This window comes from Andrena cerasifolii, chromosome 9 (genome assembly GCF_050908995.1).
Source record: "Andrena cerasifolii isolate SP2316 chromosome 9, iyAndCera1_principal, whole genome shotgun sequence".
In the NCBI taxonomy this organism is placed as follows: Eukaryota; Metazoa; Arthropoda; class Insecta; order Hymenoptera; family Andrenidae; genus Andrena; species Andrena cerasifolii.
Window position 1 is genome coordinate 9,083,914 of NC_135126.1, and position 21,579 is coordinate 9,105,492.

Below are 21,579 nucleotides of genomic sequence, written 5' to 3' on the forward strand. Positions count from 1 at the left end.
ATGTATAAAAATGTACGCTAACAACGCGTAGTATTCCACGCCGGTCCCATGGTGTAATGGTTAGCACTCTGGACTTTGAATCCAGCGATCCGAGTTCAAATCTCGGTGGGACCTAACTCTTTTTTCTTTCCAAATCCTTGACCAATATATCATCTTCTTCAGGAATCTAATCATTTGACAGTTGAAAACATTTTTTACATTAATATCTATTAATCAGATTTGTTTATAATCACCCGCATCGTTTACACGCAGCCTGCGTGTAAACTTGTATTCTCTTTAGAAACACCTATAATACGCGTCGAACGACGGTAATATTGTAATGCGTTTCGTTGATCAATTCTCGTTGATGAATATTAATGTATAGGGAAGCACAATACCATCGTCTAACGTGTCAACGATCGACGTGACGCGTCCACATCCGCTCGACGCTCGCGGAATCTTCGTGCCCGTCAGGGAGGGTCGCTTAATCAGTAATTATATAACGCGTAGATCCGCCGAGGCCGGCGCGTAACCGCGATAAATACATTTATTATACATGTAATTCGATAATTCACGGACGAGGCGTGCGCCCCGTTATCTCCGCCTTCCACGAAACGCACGTATTACGCAGGGCCTGGTCGCGAGCTTTTACGCGCGCCTTATCTTGAATCTCTGCATCGCCGGCTACCTGTCGTGCGCTCCGCGAATCAAATATGCATCGAGGCCCCAATTACCCGCGAAATTAAGGGTTACCCGAACGATGCTGAAACGTTGCAAGCAATGCGTTTCCGATGACAGATTACGTCGCGTACCAGACGCCATTAAACATTGATGGAACTTGTACACCGATTACAGAGGCGCGTGGACGTTTAATAATTTACACCCTCGCGACGCCGTACCCGGGTCGAGCTAAGTCACCTTCCATTCTTCTACTAATACGCAAGTAACGATCACAGTTGGCAAAGACTTCCACCCTACAAGCACGGAGTGTCGCCGGAGGATGTCCTCGGCCCTTTAAAATCCCAAGATCAAAATTCGCATGCCACCGCTGGGCGTACAGCTAACAAGAATTACCCATTCATGTGACAAACGTTCCCAATCCCAGAGCCTAGCATGCCCACCCGCCATCGATCACGATCTCGCGAAACGCCAGCGCGAATAGTAAAATTACGCAAATTACACGTTCCGGCCGCCTCTCGTCGCATCCGCGCGCACGCGAACACATTATTACCCGGGAACGTTTCCCAGTATCGACATTAATCAACCCGCCCGTCCATCCAATATTTCCGTACGGCGGCGTCGCGCCCGATCCGCCTCTCTTAAATCAGTTACGGAAAAACGAGTTTCCGCGGCCGCCTCGATTCGCGGCGATCCCTACCCCTCCCGGTGAAATATTCGGTCGAGTTTATCCTAATCTCCGCCCGACAGACGGACGCCGCCGTGTTTTTATCCCGCTTCCAAACGCGCGTAAAGAGACGGCGATTCCGTCGAGGCAGCGTCGAGCCAGGTGGGCGGGTTCTCCTTTCGGTCCCATCGGTATTCCCTTTTTAAAGGGGTGGAGACAGGTTGTTGCTTGGAAATAAAGATACCTTGTGTCTTTTACAGTTTATTTGATACGTCAGTATTATAGGTACATCGAATACATTGTTAAACGCAATATTTGTCGATAGGTAAATGCAGATGTTAAATCGAAGACGGTGCAGCATTCGCAATTCTCAGGATAAATATCCATGAGCAAGGTAAAGAGCTTGTTGCCAGACGCAAAGAGTGCGCGCTTCCGGGCGCATCGTTGGCTCGCGATCTCCCTCGTCCCTTTTAAAACCTTTCTGAAACAGGAGGCGGACTTTAATGCGGCTCGTTTATGCCGCTCCACGCGTTGTTTATTACAGCCACGTCCCGTGGGCCGATAAACATTTTTATACGCAATTCAAATTGAAATGGAAAGGTGCATGTTTGATGCGTGGGGTATTATCAAACCATTGCGGATTGGACGAGGGGCGTTCGTGTCGCACCCTGGGCGGGTTGTTTGGCTTCTGATTTATTCTATGCGTTCACCTATTGTGTTACTATTTATACAGTCAGGTGCCGATGCTGGATATTTAAAGCTTCGTAGCAATAATAATATTAAAATCCCCTCTGTTTGCGAACAAAGCAAAAGCCCGTTCGATGATCATTCCACGATGCGACAGACAGCAAAGCCACAGGTGTTGACTGCGTCCGTCGTATTCCAAAGGAGTGTTAGAACGAATAATCGGTTATGATAATCGCGTGGGCGGTCGTAATCGAAGCAGAATCGGCTGGATGGGTGATCGGGTTTCGTTAATGCTGCAAGCAGTGGCAGGGTTCGTGAACCAGATTCCCCTGTGAAACGATGGTGGATAGAACGAAACTGCGGGGGGGGCTCCAGACTACGACGACATTTTCCTACGATCGTTACCGGAAGTTCATCAAGATGTGACAACGCTACCGTGAAACTCTCCCGCGCTCGTAAAATACTTTCTCAATTTAAATTCGAGCGAGACGATCCCTTGGAAGTTTCCGGTTAACGAGCGGAACCCCGTAACTCAGCCGGACGATAAAATACGCCGGTCCCCGTAATGACGGAACGTGTAATCGAGAGTCACACGAGCCATCCTACTGACACTTCGCCCGCGGAATTGCGCCGTCCCCGCGTATAGACGTTTCCCCAGCCCAGACGGTATCAGGAACTCGGCTCCCTGTTTCAGGTTATTCCATTCTCGCGGTTTCACAATTCGCGACAGCTATTTCGACAGGAATTCTGCTGATCTGGGTAATTCGATATCTTTTCAGCTGTTATACGATGATTATGCACGTGAAATGGGGAAATAGAAACAGGTAAGTCACGCATTGGCCACAATTCATACGGTATTTCTGTACTGTACCGTTTCTGTGCCACACTTTCACACCAGTCTTGCATTCTTACACTACTCGTCCAACACACCTGCACCGTTTCCACATACCTGCCACACCACTTCCATATCACAATTTCTACACCTATTCCAACACTCTATTCTACATCGCACAACATACAACCACGAATCGCATAACACAACAACGCACGCTACACTTAATAATTTGCAAATTGATGTTACGCTTTCCACGAAAATGCAACAAAGTAGCATGTGCCATTTTTTTTTCAACAATGTTGCAAACAGAATTTCGATGTTCGGGAACCAAATCCTGGTTTGCAACTTTGTGTGGTTTTCGCGAAAAGCTGAATTTCGGTTCGCAACATTGTTGTCTTTTCGCGAGAAGCGAAAGTGTCCTGAAATAATTTATGAGAAATAATCGCATGCAACTCAGCGACGATCGACGACATTCACGACGTTGTTATGCCACTACTTCCTACTGTTAGATTACCTACAGTGCGATTTCCAAGGAGGGATATACCTCAACCGTATATCCTTCAAAGCGCTCTGGCGATTGTCGCATGCGATGGGGGAAATTCGATGGCTCGATAAAGCCATACAGCGTATCGGGTGCTGGGCAATAATTGTAAACTCGTCGAGTGCGTGTGCAGTAAAATGCCGGTGTAAAAGTAACATGACAGTAAATTAAGAAAGGATTTACGCGTGACATCGGATTTATCGCGTAGCTTGTAGTCCCGTTAACTGATCGACAATGTCGGGAGCGACTGTTAAATGGGCGCGTCTTCGCGCGCTTTAAGCGACTTCCGAAACTCCCTCGGTGGTGTGGCCGTTAAAGCGCTCGTCTTATCCGCGAAGATAGCGCGGCGCTTCCCGCGAATCTTCGTCGGCCACATGGAGAGGGAGAACGACGGGAGGGGCAGCGGAGGGGACATTAAGCCGCCACTCGATTGGATAACAAACATTTTATCGCGTTTAATTTCAAGAGCCCACGGTGCTCGCCCGAGTGGCATTAAACTTTAACAGCTTCTTCAGCAATAAATAATATTATGCACGCGCGAGAAAGCCGCCCCTCCGCTTTCGGGTGGCGCGCGAGTGTGCCGCTGGGGCAATTAAATAAAATGCGATACCGTTCGAGTTATGACTCGGAATCTTTATGGTTTATGGCCACGGCGTATTCCTTAAATCGGAGCATAAAGCAACTTCGCCTCCCCATTTTAAACGCTCGTGCAGCCGAGGAAACGATCGCCCGAAAAACGGGGGTGGAAACAAGAATCTGGATTGATTTTTACTTGGCAGAGAGGCACGGAGGTTTCAGTACCGGAAAGTAGAATCACAATTCCGACTCTCTTCTCAGCCGGTTCACTTTTTCAACTCACCCCGCAGGATACAACGATCACGAACACCCTTAGAAATCAGAGGAGCGCAAGACTCGAGTCGACGATAAAACGATGTCGCTCGGCGGTCGGCGAACTTTGCATATTTTTAATAGGCGGAACCTCTTGGGCCAATTTCCCGGTTCGCCGTAAATCCCCGAATACTCGAGATTTATAGCCGTCGCGTCAATTATAATACGTTTCACTCGAAGGTGTCCCGCGCTCCGCGGCTAACCCAGCTAACCCTTCGCGATTCCGTGGCACACCCTCGAACTTATATCGTAAAAATGATATTAGTTCCCCCCTCGTCCACCTTTCGTCCCGCTTGGGGTGCGCGCGAAGGAAGCTCGCCAGGCCTCTCAAGAAGGGGAGCACGTTTAAATAAGACGCGAAATTTTTTATACGCCCGCAGTACGCAGCGCGTAAACGAGGGCCGACGTACGAAGGCATTCCCCGTGTAACGTATCGCCCTGGATGGCCCGGAAACGGCCACCCCCTGCGCACACCCCTATCGAATGATTACCGCGAGGAGACCGGTACAATGTCGCAATTTAACTGCCCTTTAAGGGGGTAGACACGTCACGTGACCTGGCCGATTCGGCAAGTGCGTATTACAGCATTTTTTTCTGCACAGAAATGGTAATACCGATAAATCGACGATTACCCGGTGAACGCGAGAGGGAGCTGTTTCTGTATTCTATTCTGAATAAGGAAAGAAATTCTCAGCTGTTCCGTTATACTTATATTAGCCAATATATCAGGAGAACATGAAGTGGAAAGAGGTATAATAAATTTCAGAACAGTCACTGTCTCGAAACATCTGCGCCACTTCTCGCTCTTTGATTTGCTCTCCGGAGACGTTACTTAGTGCCACCTCTTTCGACATCATGTTCTCCTGTTACAAAGCCCAATTTTGTGCATTCTGAAAATTTTTGCCAGATTTTGGCCCAGGTATCAGGGGAACATGAAGCGAAAAGAGGTATTCTGAATTTCAGCTTCGAAGGCATCCTCGATTCTCTCTCCGAAGACGTTACTTAGTGCCACCTCTTTCGACATCATGTTCTCCTGTTACAAAGCCCAATTTTGTGCATTCTGAAAATTTTTGCCAGATTTTGGCCCAGGTATCAGGGGAACATGAAGCGAAAAGAGGTATTCTGAATTTCAGCTTCGAAGGCATCCTCGATTCTCTCTCCGAAGACGTTACTTAGTGCCACCTCTTTCGACATCATGTTCTCCTGTTACAAAGCCCAATTTTGTGCATTCTGAAAATTTTTGCCAGATTTTGGCCCAGGTATCAGGAGAACATGAAGCGAAAAGAGGTATTCTGAATTTCAGCTTCGAAGGCATCCTCGATTCTCTCTCCGAAGACGTTACTTAGTGCCACCTCTTTCGACATCATGTTCTCCTGTTACAAAGCCCAATTTTGTGCATTCTGAAAATTTTTGCCAGATTTTGGCCCAGGTATCAGGAGAACATGAAGCGAAAAGAGGTATTCTGAATTTCAGCTTCGAAGGCATCCTCGATTCTCTCTCCGAAGACGTTACTTAGTGCCACCTCTTTCGACATCATGTTCTCCTGTTACAAAGCCCAATTTTGTGCATTCTGAAAATTTTTGCCAGATTTTGGCCCAGGTATCAGGAGAACATGAAGCGAAAAGAGGTATTCTGAATTTCAGCTTCGAAGGCATCCTCGATTCTCTCTCCGAAGACGTTACTTAGTGCCACCTCTTTCGACATCATGTTCTCCTGTTACAAAGCCCAATTTTGTGCATTCCGAAAATTTTTGCCAGATTTTGGCCCAGGTATCAGGAGAACATGAAGCGAAAAGAGGTATACTAAAGGAGGGTAGTAAAGGGCAAAAATAGGAAATCAGGTTTTTGCCGAATTTCCCCTATACTAGGGGATGAAAAATTTTGAAAAAAATCAGAGGCATTTCGGTTATCAGGGCACATATTAGAGAATTGTTTCAGATTTTTAAATTGAAAAACCAAGTTGTGAAAAATAAAAAACGCCAAAGAATGCTGAAAAATGCCTATTGTGTATCGAAGCAGGCTTGGCACTATATTTATATTTTTAATGTAAGTACGTATGATTCTTACTATTGTCCTGAATTTTTTTCAGATTTTTAAATTGAAAAACCAAGCCGTGAAAAATAAAAAACGCCGAAAAATGCTGAAAAATGCCGATTGTGTATCGAAGCAGGCTTGGCACTATAATTATATTTTTACTGTAAGTACGTATGATTCTTACTATTGTCCTGAATTTTTTTTCAGATTTTTAAATTGAAAAACCAAGCCGTGAAAAATAAAAACGCCAAAAAATGCTGAAAAATGCCGATTGTGTATCGAAGCAGGCTTGGCACTATAATTATATTTTTACTATAAGTACGTATGATTCTTACTATTGTCCTGAATTTTTTTCAGATTTTTAAATTGAAAAACCAAGCCGTGAAAAATAAAAAACGCCAAAAAATACTGAAAAATGCCGATTGTGTAGCAGGCTTCGCAAACATCTGCGCCACTTCTCGCTCTTTGATTTGCTCTCCGGAGACGTTACTTTGTGCCACCTCTTTCGACGGCATGTTCTCCTGTTACAAAGCCCAATTTTGTGCATTCTGAAAATTTTCGCCAGATTTTAGCCAATATATCAGGAGAACATGAAGTGGAAAGAGGTATACTAAATTTCAGAACAGTTACTGTTTCGAAACATCTGCGCCACTTCTCGCTCTTTGATTTGCTCTCCGGAGACGTTACTTTGTGCCACCTCTTTCGACGGCATGTTCTCCTGTTACAAAGTCCAATTTTGTGCATTCTGAAAATTTTCTCCAGATTTTAGCCAATATATCAGGAGAACATGAAGTGGGAAGAGGTATACTAAATTTCAGCTTCAAAGGCATCGCCTTAAGGGGGTAGACACGGGTAATGCAGCGCGCTGTATACCGACACAATGTGGCCCGAAACATGGGTTCAGGATTTTTCGTTTTTCGTCCTTATATGAACAGATTTGGGGCTGGGCGAGGTCTCATTCGAAAGAGGAAGGTTCAATGCGGAGCGCTCTGCTCATCGTTTGAGTCACAAAACTCTTTTAGTGACCTAAAAATGCTTGGATTCTGCGGATATATTTTGTCATCTTTTGCTTTACTTTGGACACTGATATTATTACATATCAACACAATCTCGTTGAACCATGAGCAGAGCGCTCCGCATTGAACCTTCCTCTTTCGAATGAGACCTCGCCCAGCCCCAAATCTGCTCATATAAGGACGAAAAACGAAAAATCCCGAACCCATGTTTCGGGCCAGATTGTGTCGGTATACAGCGCGCTGCATTACCCGTGTCTACCCCCTTAAAAAATTGTGTGTCTACAGCGGACGGTTTAACAACGCCGCGGCCTTATACGATCTCTCGTTTCGTCCACCCCTTATTTTACTTCGCCCATTTTCCACGCGTCCCTGCTTAAAGGTGGGCTTTAATGTATGCGCGGAACGACGTCGGCGGATGTATTAAAAAAGGAAAATCTTAATTCGGCTGGAAGAGGGAAATTGAATTGCAAATGGAGGGTACCTTTGATATGAATGAGCAGAATGAGTTACACGTTTATTTGCCTCTTTCGCAGCAGCGCTACGGTTTCGTAGAGGAAAGTGGAAAGTCCCCTCTACCGGGGACGAGAGTATGCGGGGTGTTCGGTTTAAACCGATCCGAGAAGACGTCTTCGGGAGTATTGGTGGTATCGAAGAATAAGTTAAGGGAGTTTTGTGTTCATAAAAGAAGGTAGGTATTTGGGAGATAGGATTTGGAAATACTGGGAATGCTGCTTTGCCAGATAAAGGTTTTTATTAAAGAGACGCCGCTTCCACTCGCCCGCAGAGTCCCCGCCGTAAATTGGATAAGGTCGACAGCAATTTCCCTCTGTCCTTTCGTCGTGCGGATAAGAATTCGCGGCGTCAGTTGCTCGTATTACCTAGCTAGATATTCGAATGCATACGCTCTGAGGTGAACGTTGTTATTCTATCGCGGTTCTGCTGACCCAGATCCGAGGGAAAATGAAAATGCATCAAGAGCGGCGAGAGAGCCGCGTGTGCAGTTTTGGTAACTCCTCGCGTCTGACCATGACCTGGAACTACTACTTGCCCCCATTTCGCATGAGACAATTTAAAGAGCTGCGGAGGAACAAGTGGGTCGCCTAAATGGAATTACAAAGGCCGTGGAACTTTTCACTGGGAAGGGACCTACATTTCAAGGTGCCCTAGTAAGATCGTATCGACTTCCTGGGTTTCATTTCTGAATTACAAACTCGTCGGAGGATATTGGAATCTGACAGAGGAGTCTAATTGTCCACGCGTATTAGGGACACTTGGTCCAAGTTATGCAGAAAGCTACCAACTCTCGCAATGACAAAAAATTAGTTAATCGCAATACGGATCCCATAATTTTGTGATCTTTTATTTCGTAAAAAGTCACTAACCCACAAAACATTACACTCTTACATTATAGATATAATTATTAAAACTACCAACTAGCCATAGTTCCATTTTAGGCTTAAACAACAAAAGCTACAGAAAATTAAAAATAATATTAATTATACTACTCGCTATTAAATAACTCGTTTAAAAACATTGTAAAACAATAGCAAGAAATAGAATATATACCCAATAAAAATAAAGCTACTTCTCTTTCAATTAAAACCTTTAAACTAGGCCCAATTAAAAGAGCAAATACGCCTTACCTTATAATCAATGACACTGTTACCCTGAAATGCCACGCGCGGATAGATCCAACCTTCCAAAGACCATCCTCCGTCTGCATTGAAAAACCCTTAAACCCCTAGAAGCGATTCGTTCCTGCCATTTATTCGCGCGAATACCTGTGCACAACAATTTCCTTTACACCGTGAAAAGTGTCGTGGGATCCGCGAATGCCGTGGGATCCCTCATTAAACATTCGTCTCTCATTAAACCAGAGTGCGATCTAGCTGCTTAATTCGGCGATGAGGAGTAATTAAGCGGCGCGACGAACAGTGGAGGGGAGAAGGCTGGGGCGGTGGGCACAGAGCTGAGGAGGCACTTTGTTTCGCAGTAAACCGGGTTTAATGACTTCATGTAAAAATACCCCATCGACTTTACGATACAGCCTGCCCCTCGCGCCGCCAGCGTCTGCGCTCCTCCGAGATCCTCTCCTGTTGGGCTTTTCGGCTACGACCATAATTTTATAGTTTTATGTAAACTGTATCGGGCCATGAAACACGGCGAGGCCGCGCGATGCCTTGATGGTGATTGGCGTGCACCCTGAGATAGAGAGGACTCTTCGGGGGTATAAAATTTTCACGATGTTTGGCCTCCGCTGGCTTTGACACGCAGTTCTTTTTCGCCCGCCCGCCTCGGGCGCGTCGTAAATAAGTGATAACTGTATCTGCGACACGACCGAACGTCAGATTAAACCGCATCGCACCCGCGATCTGTCGACCGCTCGCTGAGATGGCGACGTCGCGACGGCGAGAGTCACCTCGCTCTCATAACGAGATACTATAGTTGGATCACTTGGGAGAGTTTTGAAAGGTTTCCCTTCGTTTCCGATACCCTGGGCCTGCCTAGCGATCGATAGTTGGAGAAATGATGATTTTAAATGAAATTGCGATTTAATTTAATATTTTTTGTAGTTGGTTGGCCCGTATGTGCTACAAATATTGTTTAGTAAGTGAATACTAGGTTGGTAATTGTATCAAGTTCGTGGCCTTAGGCTAAATGGAATAAATAAGAAGCGACTCTCAATCCTTCGATAGCTCAGTTGGTAGAGCGGTGGACTGTAGTTGGGATGATCAAAACAGATATCCATAGGTCGCTGGTTCGAATCCGGCTCGAAGGAATTCCTTTTTGTCCCGCGAACTTTAAATTTTATTTAAACAATTGTATGTTGATTTTATTTAGTTTCAACTTTTTTAAACATTTGCAGTGGTGCTGTAAATAATATGTAGATGTTATGTAATTATGCGTAATAATTGCTTTAAGAATAGATCTATAACTATTATAGTGAAAAATAGTTTGAATTCTCACGTTGTTAATTAAGTATTTGTTGTTAGAAGGTATAATTTAATTTGTTAGTCTTGAAAGAATTACGTCGCGCTGAAAGAAGCATTAAGCGACCATTGCAAAAGTAGTGTAGTTATTTCGGACTGAATTATTCTTGGCCATATTTATCTTTAGCAACCTCAATTGGTAGAAGATGAGCAAACGTGTACAAGTTTTGAAAGTAATATTACCGATATGAAAAAGTTATTTCACTTTGTAGTTAATGATATTTGATAAAAAAAATTATATGTATGTAGCTCACCGAACGATGGACGTATTATTTGCAAATTAAAATCGATGGAAAGGGCTGCAAAAATAGAAAGGTCCCACCGAGATTTGAACTCAGATCGCTGGATTCAGAGTCCAGAGTGCTAACCATTACACCATGGGACCTCTTGAAAGGGGTAGTTTCTTTCACCCCTATCGCTGCGCTGAAACACTTGGCGAAATCGTAGCAGAAGTATTAAACAAAAAATTAGGTTCCACCGAGATTTGAACTCGGATCGCTGGATTCAAAGTCCAGAGTGCTAACCATTACACCATGGAACCTCTTGATGTGTTGGTTCGTTTATATGCGACCGCACTGTATAAACAATCCGTGGCTTAATAATAAGAACACACTTGGCTGAGAAAAAAAGAGGAAAGGTTCCACCGAGATTTGAACTCGGATCGCTGGATTCAAAGTCCAGAGTGCTAACCATTACACCATGGAACCCGTTGGTCGATCGATTCGTAATCAATCGTGCCGCTAATTTTTTGGTGTTCGCGTATTTGTTATAACAAAACTGTAACATAGATTTTTATCGAAATATAAGTCCGAGCGCCTGAACTTGCAATTTAAGACACTAATTTCTGTATAACACAAGATATATACACGATGCTTAATAAATTACTTGATCCTGGAGTTCTGAAGTTGTTTAATTTCCCCCAATTGTCGTAGATGGTAACAAGTGCAGTATAAAGAATCACGTTTAACGATATCGCTTTATTCGCTTAGAAAATGTTTCAAGATTTCAGCTTGAAACGTTTCGCATTGGTAAGAATCGGTGGTACCAATAATTCGCAATTGTTTATTTGCACTTGAGAATTTGCAAAGTGTAAAAAAAAGAAGGCAGGTTCCACCGAGACTTGAACTCGGATCGCTGGATTCAGAGTCCAGAGTGCTAACCATTACACCATAGAACCACTTGTTTTATAGGCTTTTCCAGACATTTATTCACCCTCGAATCTTTATTTAATATTGAAAATACTGCCAGATTGCACAAAATGAAGGTTCCACCGAGACTTGAACTCGGATCGCTGGATTCAAAGTCCAGAGTGCTTACCATTACACCATGGAACCTCTTATTTAACGAGTTTCAATGCCTCTGCATAATGTTTAAACAATTCTTCAAGTTTGCAATATAATTACACCGACCTCGGATGCAAAAAATGCAGGTTCCACCGAGACTTGAACTCGGATCGCTGGATTCAGAGTCCAGAGTGCTTACCATTACACCATGGAACCTCTTATTTAACGAGTTCCAATGCCTCTGTTTAATGTTTAAACATTCCTTCAAGTTTGCAATATAATTACATCGACCTAGGATGCAAAAAATGCAGGTTCCACCGAGACTTGAACTCGGATCGCTGGATTCAGAGTCCAGAGTGCTTACCATTACACCATGGAACCCCTTATTTAACGAGTTCCAATGCCTCCGTTTAATGTTTAAACATTCCTTCAAGTTTGCAATATAATTACATCGACTTAGGATGCAAAAAATGCAGGTTCCACCGAGACTTGAACTCGGATCGCTGGATTCAGAGTCCAGAGTGCTTACCATTACACCATGGAACCCGTTATTTAACGAGTTCCAATGCCTCTTCTTAAATGATTAAACATTCCTCGACATTTATAATATATTCCACTGCTCAGAATTGCAAAAATGCAGGTTCCACCGAGATTTGAACTCGGATCGCTGGATTCAAAGTCCAGAGTGCTGACCATTACACCATGGAACCTCTTATTTAACGAGTTTTAATGCCTCTTCTTAAATGTTTAAACGTTTCTCAGCATTTATAATATATTCCACCGACCAGAATTGCAAAAATGCAGGTTCCACCGAGATTTGAACTCGGATCGCTGGATTCAAAGTCCAGAGTGCTGACCATTACACCATGGAACCGCTTATTTCAATTATATTCATCTTCTGTATGCAATTATCAAATTTGCAGGCGCCAATTACGCAATGCAGCTGTTTCGATTAAGAGAAAGTCCAAAATTTATCGGTTCCTCAGCTGTTATCACTTCTCACTGATTAAACACTTTAAAATGTCTCTGCAGACGCGGAACCTTTCACCTAGAATCCACCGAAAAATCTCCCAAAATGTCACCAATGCACGCATTATACTCTACAGGATGTACCACACTCGTTACCTGGCATTTTTCGCGCAGCAAACACAAAACATCAAACATTAAACACCGATCTCGAATAAACACTTGCCGAGCGACCCAGTTTCTCGCTGACCGAATTCCACCTTTCCTAATAAATAACAGACCTGCTCGACGCGCGCACCCTCGAGGGGCTTCCGCACAAATATACATACGTACAGCGGCTAGGTAACAACGAGAAGGCTCGTCGATTCACTCGCGAAGCAACCTCTACCACCCAAACGCACTGTCCGAAACAATAACAGGAACACACAACTTCAACCCCCACCAGAGATCTCCAATTCTCGAGAATCTACAACACTCTACTCGCATGCTCGTACAATCCCCGAACGACTTACAGCTTCCTATCGCACGCGGAACTTCCCTTCATCCCTCGAACGTCCATCACCATCCCCTCGCTTTTCCAGAAACACGATCCTCTAATTACCTCGAGCAACGCGCATTCCGCGTGCCAATGCTGCCACCCCGTCGCTCGAAGCAACTCCCCCTCAGCGATCGCGTGGACTCGCCACCCTGGAAACCACTCAAATTAATTTCAAGTCAAAGCATATTCTTCGATTTGACGTGTTCCGCTCGCTGACGTCCAATCAGCACGCCCCACGCGACCCGGCGCGCGGTACGCTGCTCGCAAATCGTTCTAACCCTCGAGCGACCAGGAGCGACCACTCGACGATCGCGAGACACCCCCGATTCCATTTCTCTGTTATACTTTCGGCCGCACAATGGCCCTCCTTACGGTTCGCTGATCCTTGACTGACAGGATCCCCCGAGCCGCGCACTTGCAGGGCGATCGGCGGCTGGGCTAGGTGCGGCCACGTCAACCGGGATGACAGCCGACAGAGCAAGTGTTATTGTTGAGTCGGATTTCGGCGGGAGGGAGAGGAGGATGATTCAGTGTCCCCCGGATTCGACGAAAGGGAGATACTTCGCGTTTCGTTCGCCTGGTTTAATTAATTTGGTAATTGGAGGACGCGTTTAGGCGCGCCTCGGGGACGCAGCTTCGCGATTAGGGGCGCGGGGGGGTTGGACTCGCGCGCGATCGAGCTTCTAATCGCCCCGATTGCCTCTGGGTGGACGGTGCTCCATGGGGATCTCGCGTGAAATCGTTGACATCCGCGTTCTTCCCACTGTCTGGTTAAGGAGGCAGAGGCGGGGGAGTTCGGAGCAAATTGTGAAACTCGCGCGCACAGTGATTCGCTCGATTCTAACGTCTCCAATGAATGTGCTAAACAATTGCGTTGTGCACGCGAATTTTTCAAAACCGTAATTGGGAAAACTAATGTTCCGTCGGAGGGAAACCTGGGTTTGCCCCCAAACCGCGTGTCTGGTAAATTTCAACCTCGCACTCGAAAGACTGAGGCATTTTAGGGACTACCTAGACTCGGGTCGCGGCATCTGGCGCGCCGTTACAAAATTGCCTGGCATAAACCGCCTTGAAAACTACTTAGCCGCGTACCTATACGGTGACCAGAATGAAATGCAATTCGCGTGACTCAGCCTCTGTAGTTTAATAAACAAACTAACCCACTGTAGATTAATTAGACATGTGCGTGAGTAAATAAACACGCTCATAAATCTTGCTGAGTTATATTAAAATTTAATAGGAGAATAAAAATTAAATAATTTTATATTGAATTATATTAGAATTTAATTGGAGTGCAAGAATTAAGTAATTTATATTGAATTATATATAAAATTGAATCTGCAGAGTAACGATTAATTGAATATAAGAATTATGAAATAGGTACGCTAAATATTTACGCTCCTCTGTCCTCTCATCGAATAACTCAACTCACTCCACCACGTTGTCCACACACGTGCGCAATGTCATTTTATTTGCACTGTCGCGGAAAGCAGTAAATCGTGTTCGCGGGTCGCGAGCATTTATCGTTGCCTCGTTCGAGCCGCGATTGCACCTTTATGGTTTTACAGCGGGTCCCGCGAGCGACGGATTCTTTTTATCTGCCTTGTTCGATTCGACGGAGGACTCGCGTTTTCGAGAACCAGAGCGCTCCGCTCCCCTACTCCCGCTCTAGCCCCTTCGAAATTCGTTTTATCGTTATATCCCCCCTTTCCCTGTTCCGCGTCGCGCGGGATTTCGTGTGTACACTTATTTCATGCTCGGTGGAACATCGGGACTCGGAAGGGAACCGGCTTTCTTATTTGATAAGAGGCAAAGAAGTTCGTGCGGGATCCCTCGACGAGACATTTCCCCGCTTTGTGTGCCTCAGACCGAGGGCATTATCGTGTAAACACACAATTCCGGGGGTGGTTGCACTCCATTTTGCTGCGAAACTCTATTACCTTCGACGTTTCACGGTACAGTGTATAATTTCGACACACCGATTGCTCTCCTTTTAATCCCGCTCTCGTAGCAACGCGAGCTCGCGTAGCAATTCACCTGGAAGCGAATTATAATCGAAGATACGCACTCGGCGGGGGGCGCGCACCCTTTGAAACCTCGCAAGCTCATTCCCCGATCACCCCGTGAATCAGTAGGTCAGCGAACGCTCCCGTTGCGACCTTATTTTTTTTAATTAATGCGCGACAAGCCCCCCGCCACCGAGGCGGAGGAATAAAAATATTCCGCGTGTCATCCTGCCGCGCGGCCCTCGATGCACAATACAGGAAGTGCTCGGTGGCGAGGCGCATCCCGTTGCACAAAAGCCCGCGTGCAACCGGCGCAGTTGCTCGAGAGATGCCCCAACGGCGCGTTCCTCCCGCTAATGAATTCCTCTTTATGCCAGCGTAGTAATTGGTACCTCGCATTATTCTCAATCAGCGGGACTGTCTTCGTCTGCCGCGAAGGACAACGTGGCGCGGGGTGGCCGCCTCGAAAGAATATAGACAAGACGAGGACAGAGAGCACGGGGAGAGAGAGAGAGAGAGACGAGAGGACCGCTGTGGAAAGGGACAAAGGGGATGAACGAGAAAGAGGGACGAACGAAAAGGGGAACAGCGACAGGGAGAGGGGAAGAACTCGCTGGCAGATTGGAGAGCAGAAAAGCAGAAGAAGAGGCACGATAGGCGGGAACTTTCTAACTGAAAGACAGAGAGGAGAGGGTCACAAGCGAAAAGTGCATTAATCGCTATCCTCGTCCGGCGCGAGAGATTCCGAGGCGAACGACGGAGACGGCAGGAGCCGCCGCGAAAGAGGGAACAGCGAAAAATCGAAAGGATCTGCAGTGGTATGCAGAGACGGAGCGCAGGAAGAGGCGCGATAGAGGGTGAAAGGGGAGGAAATTGGTAGAGAACAAGCGCGGGGAAAACCGCGGCGAAAAGTGCATCGACGGAGGAGGCTTTGCTGATTTACGAGGAGCAGTTGCTAGGAGGGCATTAATATTCGTGACGGAATATTAAACCGCGAGCGTCAATGGGCAGAGCTTCAAAGGGATTTTCCGCGGGCCGAGGGGGATCGGGGATGAGAAAGAGAGAGGCGAGGAGGGAAGCGGTGGGGAGATAGATCGACGTTGCCGCAAGATTATGAGATTCTCGTTAAGTGTCACATGTAAAGAGTTCTTTCATATACGGCCCCGACCCCGTCGCGCTCGTCGACGGCGACGGCGGGGCGGTCGTTTATAAAATACCGACGCATAAAGAGACAGGGGGATTTATCGGGATGTCCCGGGGTTTTTAGAAATTCGATTTACAGTCGCGCGGCGAGAGAGAAGGGGCGGGGGCGGATTTTTATCCGAAGGCATTCGCGCGGCGAATATTTATTCGGTAATTTCGTCGCTTCGATATTTTGTTAAGCGAGCGCGAGAAATGATCGCGTGCTCGGCGAACGGCGGGAATTAATTCGCGAATTTTTCGCGGCCCTGCCGCTCGTTTCTCCCCTTTGTTGGCCTTCATTACACCCGCTACGTCCACAGATATCCTCTTTTTTCCACACCCCCCTCCCCGTCGACAAATACGGAGCGCGTATGAAAATTAATATCGCTGGCGGAACGACACGCGCTCCCGATTCGATCGCGAAGGCAGGCGGCCTTTGAAATCTCGCGGACATATTGGCAGGATCCAAGCTGGTGCTCGTGGGAGCATTGGGAACTGATAAACGGCCGAGCAATCACGCAAATATTGAATGAAATTAAAAAGGAGCGGAGATGAACCGGCGCACAGTGGTTCCAAAGTGCCTTTTTGTGGACAAAATTCCGTATCTCCGACAATTCTCAACCGATTTTTGATTTTTTTGTTTGCTCGTTTTGTCGGGCATTAAATTTGCTACAATATCAAAAACCTGAAATGCGGCCAAACATGTTTTTTTTTATCTTTTTTTCTGACAAAGTTGGATGAAAACTTTAGTAGAACAATCTTTGGCGGCTAATTTGATAAGATTTTGCTTATCTAAGTAGTTTTTTTTTACGTAAAATTTTTAATTGGTACTTGGCAATAGCGGAAACATAAAACAGGCGATTTGTTGACACGTCAGAATGTTTGAAATACGACTTTACAATAGCTGAAAATTTGTAATGTCTACCGAGTTAAGGATTATTAACTATATTCATTCACTATTTCAGAATGTGCATTTGAAGAAGGGCCTGATTTCTGGCTGTTGAGGGTAACCTACCCCCTTAAGTAACGAGACCATAGCGACGCGCTCGGTTCCTTCGGAGAACTCCTTTCGCTAAATATCAATTTAACGCGGCCAGAATAGCAATTCCAGCGTGAAACGTCACTGCTCTCCTGGAGCAGCGCAGCGGCATGATTCCTCCAACGAGGACGTTAATGAGATAAGGCCGTCGGGGAGGGTAGTTTCGGTAATAATGAGGAGCATTTTTATAACGAGGATCACCGCCGCGAAATCATCCCCTGGGAATAGGAGAGCGACGGAGGATGGGGAGGGCGAGGTGGGAGAAAGTAGGGACGGAAAGAGAGGGGGGGGAGGGTGAAAGCAGAGGCTACGCGATCCGACGTCGTTCTCCGTCGCTGTCGCCGTCGTCGCGATGGGGAGGACTTAATTATCTAATTAATTAACCTCAATCAGAACGATGAGTAATTTCTCGGTTCGCTGGTGCCTTTGCCCGGGCCTCGAGACTTTCTTGTCACGCCGACTTGCGGGGCCTCGAATCACGGATGAGTTCACGGCAAATCGATTATATCCCGATGCTATTGCCCGCCTCTGCTCGCCTCTATTTAGGCAGAGGACGCCGCCAGGATCCACGATCCTCCCGGCGTTATCCTGTTTTCGCTGCCCGACCAATTTGCTCTGCCTCCCTTTCATCCGTGCCCTCTTCTATCCTCGCGCAGCCTTTATCAACAGGCTCTTACGCCGATCGCGCGACAACTCGCTCGTGAAACGACCAGGCGACGCGAGTTTGCTTAACTCTCTTACCTCTCGGCCTCCTCGGCTGGAAATTGCGTTCCAACGCGACTGTTCTTGCGCGGCCGTTCTCTCAGAGGGATGCTGCACGCTTCCGAGACGCGACGGCTCGAGAATCTAGAATCCTTCTTCCCGCGAGCAGAGTGGCCTGCGAATTCATTCCCTACCTGCCGCGGAATACGAGCTCGCGCTTTTACCAACCACTGATTCGCATCTCGATTAACTTTCGCAGTGAATATTGGTCGGAGGCAGCGTGGAGCCGCTCTCGGAAAGTACAAACGCGTGGAAAGTCTGAATCCCGTCTTATCAAATTTCCTTTGTGTGTGCCGATATTAATGCGAATCAAAGTGGCCATTCCAAGTGCCTCCCGCGTTCTCTAACTCCATCCGTTGCTAACGTCGCGCAAACCTATTACGAATCGAGAACCGAGCCGCTGCATGCCGAGCGAAGTCGCATCAAAGACAGTAGGCACTGCACCCCCTGGCTCGAATCATTCGTCCCCTACCAGCCTCGCCAGGTCCTCGAAATAATAACACCACGCGGAAACTCTCGAATTCCAGCCACCGTGTCTTCATCCTCGATCTCGAACCCGGCAGAATCCACCCTCGCTATGCTTCACCGCCCCGTCGAAACCACCCCTCTGCCGCACCAGTGTAACTGACGGTTTTGACGCGTCAAGTGGATCCAGCTCCGGCCTTCCCCGTGGAAAGCCCCGCCGTCGATATCGGCTACTGTTTTACATAAACATCGGCCCGCCAGCGCGCCGCGGGAGGGGTGGGTATCGCGTGCGGAAATCGCGGAAGGGTGACACGACAGCGGAGATTCCTCTAAGTGATCTCGAGTGTTTTCACAGTCGAGGCTCCGCGGTGTTTGCGCGTCCAATTCACCCCGGGAACGATTGCAGTCGCTTTTTAAGCTCGGTTTAACCCTGGCCCCGGGGCCCATTTCAGGGCTAACTTGGTATTTAGTTAGTCAACCCCGGCCGCGAGGCGCGATGGGAAACGACAAGTGTCGTCCACCCCCTGCAAACCCTCTAAGAGTAACGCTACCGCTGGCTGGCCTTTCATGTGCTAATTCCTGTTTATTTAATCGAACGCCGACGCAGATCGGCCTCGCCAAAGGGCCAACGATCGCCGGGGGATTAATTTCTAACGTGGTTTGTCGTGGCTGGACGCTCCAGCGCGGATTGTTTGGACGAACGTCCCTATCGACGGCGCAAACAAGCGTCATCGCGGGGGTGGAAGCTCGTCGCCGCGATTTCTCTGTGCTACTTCCTTTTTTTTTCATCCCCCCTCTTACGTTCGCAACCCCGTGGAATTGGCGCGTCGGGATTAGGCTCGGCGATGTGTCGTCGCGTGGAATCGATGCGACGTCGATGATCGATTCTTGTTTGCGACGCGTCGCACGACAGATTGCGCGTCGGGGAATTTGTTGCGGGGCATCGAATTTTCCAGGCCCGCTCCTCGTCGCCTGTGCTCCTCGCTGTGCCGCTGCCTCTGCTTGCAACTGTTTTCGCAAAGCTTCCGAAAGGGCCGAGCAATCGGAATCGATCATCTCCGTGCAGGTGCCTTCATTTTATATTAACGAAAGGTATATACCCCGGCTCCTGGGTGCATCGGCGATGGCGAGCGCCCTGAGTTACGATCCGTGCAATTGAAGTGGAAATTTCTACATCCGAACAATCCCTGCTAATTGCCCCCGGCTTCCATGCTTAATCACCCCATTCTGCTCGCGGAAATCATGAGAACTCTCCGTTTTCCTGCGCGCGAGACCGCGAATAAAATTATATAGGGTAGACCGGGGGCGGTAGTAACACTTTGACTTTGGAATACGTTTACGCAAAAACTATTACAGTTACAACAACAGTTTTTTTTTACGGAAATGTTACTTGTTTATCTGAGATTATTTGAGCCACAACAGTTTCGCTGTATGTCAAGTAATATTCTGGTTATTAATAAAAAATGAGAAGCGGAGAAAGCGTTATAATCGTCCCTGACCCCGGGTCGGTTGTAACACTGCATGGAGTCGATAGTAGCACAATTTTAACTTTATAAAATTTAAATATTTATTGATTTAAATTATAGTAATAGTTAATTGGAAAAAAGTAGAATCTATAACCAATTATGTGGTATCGCAATTGTGGCAGAAATAAAAAACGTTTTGGCTGGTGCATTGTGCATCTGCTCAATCCTTACATTCAGTACATTGCAACCATTTTTTATTTTGTTTGCTTGTGCTGTGCTATAGGATTCTATGCAAAGAAGACAATATTATTAATCTTCTTTGTCACTATTCCGTTCTGTCGCGGTACAACCGACCAAGACTGCCGATGTTACAATCGCCCCCGACCAGGTTTTTGAACTTAAATTATGAATTTTTATTAACGAGACACTTAAAACGGATAAGTAACGATCAGTATTACTTTAAAAATGACCAGATTAAATATTAAAAAATAGAGAAAACACGTACTTGCAAAGGGAGTATTTATATTACAATTTTAAATCAGTAAGGAAAAGTTATTTTAGGGTATCGAAAAGTTATTTTCTTCACTATGCATGTCTATTGTGTATCTATTCTGCTAAGATATGGATGTGTGTATTCGAAATGTCATTCTTCATCACATATCCAAAATTTCTGTTAATATCTATCATATGTTTTGAGATATTTAACGTGAGACAATCGCCCCCCTGTTACTATCGCCCCCGGTCTACCCTACCCGCTGTTAAAGGCCGCGCTTGAATAAGTTTTCATTTCGAGAGCGGCGCATTAACGCAGTCGCGTTTCCCGTATTCTTTTATTAACCGACGGAGTCGCGCGTTACGCGGAACCAGGCTGGACGTTGTTAACGCGCGATATATGTGTCGCGGGACCACTCTTCCGACGATAATTTCGACGCCGCGGTTCCAGATCGAACCTCGTAAAATTATAAAGCTCCCCCGCCCATGCTACAAGCGTGGACGCCGCTTGCCAATTAGCATCTCAGTAAATCACCGTCGAATTACTTTACGAGCTGGACGCGATGAAATCGCGGGGACGTTGCGCCCTTCGCCGCGGAGTCGCTTAACGAAGGATGATAATGATTCACGATGCACGCGTCGCGCTCGCATTTCTTCCCGGCTTTTCCCATTTTTTTTTTCTTTCTTCTTCCTCCACGCTCTTATTTTTTTCAATCCCCCCGTCACCTATCGGTGCCCGCAGCTCGTTATCGGCGACATTATCAGCGACGCTCGTCCGTGGTTATTGCAAAGACCGATCGATATCGCGGCGATTGCAAAATTAAGTCAGATCGAGGCTCGCGCGCACGCGATTCAATAATGCTCTCGCTGATTGTCTGAATTCTGGGAGATTCCTCTGTGCTTTGAAAGGAGGAGGCCTTTAGAGATATTTAAAGCGTAGCAATTTACTTCAGACACATCTTAATACGTTTAGTTTGCGAGCGATTGAGGAATCGCTTAGTATTCAACGTTCTTTGTAATCCCAATTGAATTTCAATCTTGCTGTGTCGGCGTAAAGATTATGAAA

The 21,579-nt window shown here is 46.5% G+C and overlaps 12 non-coding genes across 12 annotated transcripts; 2 read left to right on the forward strand and 10 right to left on the reverse strand.

Annotated features, from left to right (window-relative positions):
* The first annotated feature begins 42 nt into the window (after positions 1-42).
* Positions 43-114, forward strand: Trnaq-uug (transfer RNA glutamine (anticodon UUG)). Its single transcript has one exon. It is a non-coding gene; the product is annotated as a tRNA-Gln (tRNA).
* Positions 115-10,010: 9,896 nt separating this feature from the next.
* Positions 10,011-10,103, forward strand: Trnay-gua (transfer RNA tyrosine (anticodon GUA)). Its single transcript has 2 exons — positions 10,011-10,047; positions 10,068-10,103. It is a non-coding gene; the product is annotated as a tRNA-Tyr (tRNA).
* A 524-nt stretch (positions 10,104-10,627) lies between these two features.
* Trnaq-cug (transfer RNA glutamine (anticodon CUG)) lies at positions 10,628-10,699 on the reverse strand. Its single transcript has one exon. It is a non-coding gene; the product is annotated as a tRNA-Gln (tRNA).
* An 84-nt stretch (positions 10,700-10,783) lies between these two features.
* Trnaq-uug (transfer RNA glutamine (anticodon UUG)) lies at positions 10,784-10,855 on the reverse strand. Its single transcript has one exon. It is a non-coding gene; the product is annotated as a tRNA-Gln (tRNA).
* Positions 10,856-10,949: 94 nt separating this feature from the next.
* On the reverse strand, positions 10,950-11,021 carry Trnaq-uug (transfer RNA glutamine (anticodon UUG)). The gene has a single exon. It is a non-coding gene; the product is annotated as a tRNA-Gln (tRNA).
* A 398-nt stretch (positions 11,022-11,419) lies between these two features.
* Trnaq-cug (transfer RNA glutamine (anticodon CUG)) lies at positions 11,420-11,491 on the reverse strand. Its single transcript has one exon. It is a non-coding gene; the product is annotated as a tRNA-Gln (tRNA).
* An 85-nt stretch (positions 11,492-11,576) lies between these two features.
* On the reverse strand, positions 11,577-11,648 carry Trnaq-uug (transfer RNA glutamine (anticodon UUG)). Its single transcript has one exon. It is a non-coding gene; the product is annotated as a tRNA-Gln (tRNA).
* Positions 11,649-11,741: 93 nt separating this feature from the next.
* Trnaq-cug (transfer RNA glutamine (anticodon CUG)) lies at positions 11,742-11,813 on the reverse strand. The gene has a single exon. It is a non-coding gene; the product is annotated as a tRNA-Gln (tRNA).
* A 93-nt stretch (positions 11,814-11,906) lies between these two features.
* Trnaq-cug (transfer RNA glutamine (anticodon CUG)) lies at positions 11,907-11,978 on the reverse strand. The gene has a single exon. It is a non-coding gene; the product is annotated as a tRNA-Gln (tRNA).
* Positions 11,979-12,071: 93 nt separating this feature from the next.
* Trnaq-cug (transfer RNA glutamine (anticodon CUG)) lies at positions 12,072-12,143 on the reverse strand. Its single transcript has one exon. It is a non-coding gene; the product is annotated as a tRNA-Gln (tRNA).
* Positions 12,144-12,235: 92 nt separating this feature from the next.
* Positions 12,236-12,307, reverse strand: Trnaq-uug (transfer RNA glutamine (anticodon UUG)). The gene has a single exon. It is a non-coding gene; the product is annotated as a tRNA-Gln (tRNA).
* Positions 12,308-12,399: 92 nt separating this feature from the next.
* Trnaq-uug (transfer RNA glutamine (anticodon UUG)) lies at positions 12,400-12,471 on the reverse strand. Its single transcript has one exon. It is a non-coding gene; the product is annotated as a tRNA-Gln (tRNA).
* Between the last annotated feature and the right edge of the window lie 9,108 nt (positions 12,472-21,579).